We start from the raw sequence: 4,319 nt of genomic DNA on the forward strand, positions 1-4,319 counted from the left end.
AATATTAAGGTTTTTGTACTTTAATAGATATATTTTATAAGATTTTGATTTATATCTATAATATTTGTATATTGGCACTTATTGTTAATAATAGTATACCTAATGGCTAATATAATTATGTAAAGAACTATTATTTTATTTTATTTTATTTTATAATAATTTTTAAGAGTTAAATTAATAAGCATTTTGTTTTAATTTTGGTATTACATTTTACACTTTGTGTTTTATGTAGCCAAGTAGGTAATAATATATAATAAATTATTTTGTACTGAATTTTTATCAAGTTAAAATAAGTTAAAATATGTAATATAATCCCCATAATTTAATTTTCTAACCTCCCCTACTAAATTTTTTTTTTTACATTTTAATTTATATTCAATTATTATTATAAACTTCGATATCGTGGTAGGTATGTAATTTTTTTGTATACACAAGGTGATTCTTTTATCATGAAACACTCATTATTTCAAAAAGTATTACCTAATGTTTTTTGAAAATATTTTTTCACATAGTTTCAAGTTTTTTTTTTTTAAAAAAAAAAAAAAATATTTTATTAAAAGATCATATTTTTAACTTTTTTTTTTTTTTTTTTTTTTTTTTTTTTTTTTTTTTTTTTTTTTTTTTTTTAATATATTCACAACAATGTAATATCAGACGCGTATTAATTTTGTTCCGTTATTATTTAATATACGAGCACAAAAACACAAAATACACCCATGCCGCGATTTACATGGAAAAGTATAAACTGGACATAGGTATTTGTTTACAGCGATTCGTGTAACCTCGGTACCCATATATATCACCCAGAGAAATATCTAGGTATTATTTAGAGAGAGTTGGGTTGAATCTACAAACTGTTCATTAATATACGGTCAATAATTTGATTATTAATACTACGAGGTAATTTAGGTCATATTAACCAACCCATTTGTTAATTATTTTAATATAGGTAAAATTAATGAAATAATTGTCAATATTACCAACCATGGTCATCACAAGCTAACACGATGATTTATTTATATCCATAAGCCTTTTATTATTTTTCCTATTGATATAAATGTATAATATTACGCAAATGAATATGTAATTTATTATTGATTTTTTTTTTTTTTTTTTTTTTTTACACACTAGGTACCATTAGATATTTCTGCATTAACACTTTAACAAATTGAGAGTTAGAAACAATTTTTAACTCATTAATATTACAAACCAAGTTTAATATAACTTATTACTTGGCTATAGGTCTACGAACAATCAATGATCAATATTGTTTCATATTAATATTTATTTGAATATAAATATGATGTAAGTAAATTATTAATTGTTATTATCACACTTAAATAGGGTGAGTATTATTTTTTACATTCGACTAAATTATTGCCAACAAATATTATAAAAAAATATATTAAATTCATCATATAATGCTATAATTAATTAAAACAATTGTTTAATTAAAAATTAAAAAATATACGATACCTATATGTATTAGGTATATTAATACTTTATAAAATATAAAGATGTAATGTTTTCGTTAGACTTTCATCACAATTAATACATTTTTATTTTAGGAATTTGTTGATCGAAACTGATTGACTTAGGGAACGGCTATTTGTCATACTTTATTAGTATATACTATATAATTGGTTCTAGGTCACTTATTGTACGTTCGAGCATAAAAAGTGCGAAACACGGACACTTCACACTTACGGTGTTACCTATGGTCGGGTAAGGAGGTGCATTTCAGCACTTTGTACTATTATATATATTATATAAGTACGTTAAACATATACTGTAAATATAAGTTATATACCTAAGTATTAAAAATTATGTAAAAATTAATAATTAGATAAAAAGTCAATTGAAAATTTTTAAATATATAGTACCTATATTAACAAGGCACCGGTGCAACGCGGTAAATCGCAACGTTGCGTGTTTGCGTAAAAACAGAGAATCGGAAATATATAAATTCCAAAATAACAATTTCTGCAAATTTATTTTGCACTATCATACTTAGATCGTTGTAATACATGTTAAAAAAAAATCAAAAACCGCGTGAAAGTAAAGTGAATTTGTTCCTTCATTTAAAATACAAGTAGATAAATATAAGTAGTACCTAAAATGTTTTATAATTTTTATTATATATAGGTGTTTAGGTATGTATAATTTTTTTTTTTTGACAATGGTATATTATGGAAACAATATAAATTTACAGTCTATAATATTTATGAAAGTCAAAATATGTATTTATGTATTTTATACTTAATTAAAAAAAAATAATTTCATAGAAAATAATAAATAATATTGTATTATTAAATTCAATATTATTAGTTAATAATAAATTTAAAAAAAAAAAAATGGGGGGAAATGTCCGTTTACCATAATATAATATAGTATTATACGGTATAATCGTGGTAAAATGGTCGATTGTTGTCGATTACTGTAAGAATTCAATATTCTAGCGAAACCTCAGCCGAGTACTGTTGCTTTCGTTAACCGTTGACGGACGGTACAGAACGCGTCCCCAGGTTGCGGATAGGGGAACGCCCGGTTCCCTCTGCTTCGGCAGAGTCGGGTAGCCTGTGAATAACTAATAACAGGCCGTGGACAGCTTCGATCAAATGATCCGTGGTCCGGACGGGATGCCCCTCGTCCGGGGTAGGGTGACTGTCAGGTCCACCGTGCCTGGCAGTGGTGCTCTTAGCACGCGCTGAAAGCACGGACGTCGGGGCTTGCCCCGTCCAGTTGCCGAGCGTCTCAGTGTTAGTCAGTCCAGTACATGTCTCCGGGGCACAGCGGTGAGTGACTCTGGTCTGCCTCTGATGGCTCGTCTCCTTACGAGTCCCTAAGTCGGTAGGCGAGCTCGGTCGCCGCACAATGTCCCACCTTTAGATTGAAAGGCAGAACTGACATTAGTTTGGGCTGGGCGTCAACGACTCGGCAGGCACCGGGTCGGGGCGTCTGGCCAGACTGACCCAAAGATACGGGTCCTTACTGATGATGGTTCGAAAGGGTGGTGGCCAAGATTAGTTTCGCACCTCGTGGACGACCGTCCGCGATAAAGGCCAACCAATGCCTGGTCTTTTGCCGGGCTATACTGGTAGCTTCCAAGGGGGTGACAGTCTACTGGAGGCACTCCAGTACCACGGGAGTGAGCGGAGCCCCGTCGGCAACGACGCCGCTCACCGCGGGCGTCCAGAGATGGTTCACGCCCCTGGGCGTCCGTTGCCGGTAGGAATCGTGGGGGCAGTTTTCATACGAATACTATGTGGTTATGTCAAATGGATGCTTATTTAAGTTCTCGCAGACAGGCGAAAACCTCTGATGAATGGCCGCAACCTTCCGGGGATGCGAGTCTCTGGTAAGTTGTCGGTTCCTCTCGGGCGTCTAGCCGCTATACCGGTGTAGTATCACCGGAGGTTGGGTATTACCAGAAATACTCGGTGTGGAGATAGCGCACAGCCGGACCAGGCGAATTCAGGCGGCACTCGGCCTGTCTTCATGGTACGGGACCTCGGTCCCGGTGCTCGTGGTCCTTAGACGACGCGCGGCTGGCGTACTGGGCCACCGTACGTCGGCCGTGAACCTCCGCGGCTCTCGACTAGCGCACAGCGCTAATGTGAGGTCCGCGGTTGTAGCCGCAAGGCACCAAACCCGGGAGTCTTCGTGTAAGAATTCAATAGTCAGCTAATCATTATCTTATATTTATTAGTCACTAATATAATATAATTAATTATAATGTAACAGGTTACAAGACCACTATTTGTTTTGTCTCTCTGACTCACGCAAAACATATTTAATGAAAATTTAATATTTTATTTTCGTTTAGGAGAACTGACTTTTTATTGTGAGTTTCACTATTTTAAATGAATCTATTGTTAAACTTAATAGTAAGGATATAATTATCGTTAGGGCATCTGTTGGGTTTTAATTGATATTTTAATTAGGTATAAAGTGATCAATGAGCAATTTAAATTGTAATATATTACTTAGTGATCATAGGCGTGCGCACGGGGTATGCAGCGTATGCACATAAATAGTCTGAGACGACACTGGACTCTCAGTTCCTAATTTCGACTGGTAGTAAATAATATAGCAATATGGACTTGTTTTTAAAATATTTACTGTGAGCGGTTCTCAATAATTTGAGATTTTTTAATAACACCGTCTGACCTTTGTTGTTGGAAAGAAATAGCTATAATAGTTAGGGATACCCATATCTTTATAGGTCTATGATGCATTGATGCCTCATAGACAATTGATATACACAGGCAGCATAGCGGTATAGAACCAACCTGAGTAGATAACCGTGGTTAACAGTG

The 4,319-nt window shown here is 33.9% G+C and overlaps 1 pseudogene; it reads left to right on the plus strand.

The window, feature by feature from the left end:
• LOC115033212 overlaps positions 1 to 4,319 on the plus strand; it is a 15,576-nt pseudogene that overhangs the window by 795 nt on the left and 10,462 nt on the right.

The sequence above is a fragment of the Acyrthosiphon pisum genome, chromosome X, assembly GCF_005508785.2.
Source record: "Acyrthosiphon pisum isolate AL4f chromosome X, pea_aphid_22Mar2018_4r6ur, whole genome shotgun sequence".
Classification (NCBI taxonomy): domain Eukaryota; kingdom Metazoa; phylum Arthropoda; class Insecta; order Hemiptera; family Aphididae; genus Acyrthosiphon; species Acyrthosiphon pisum.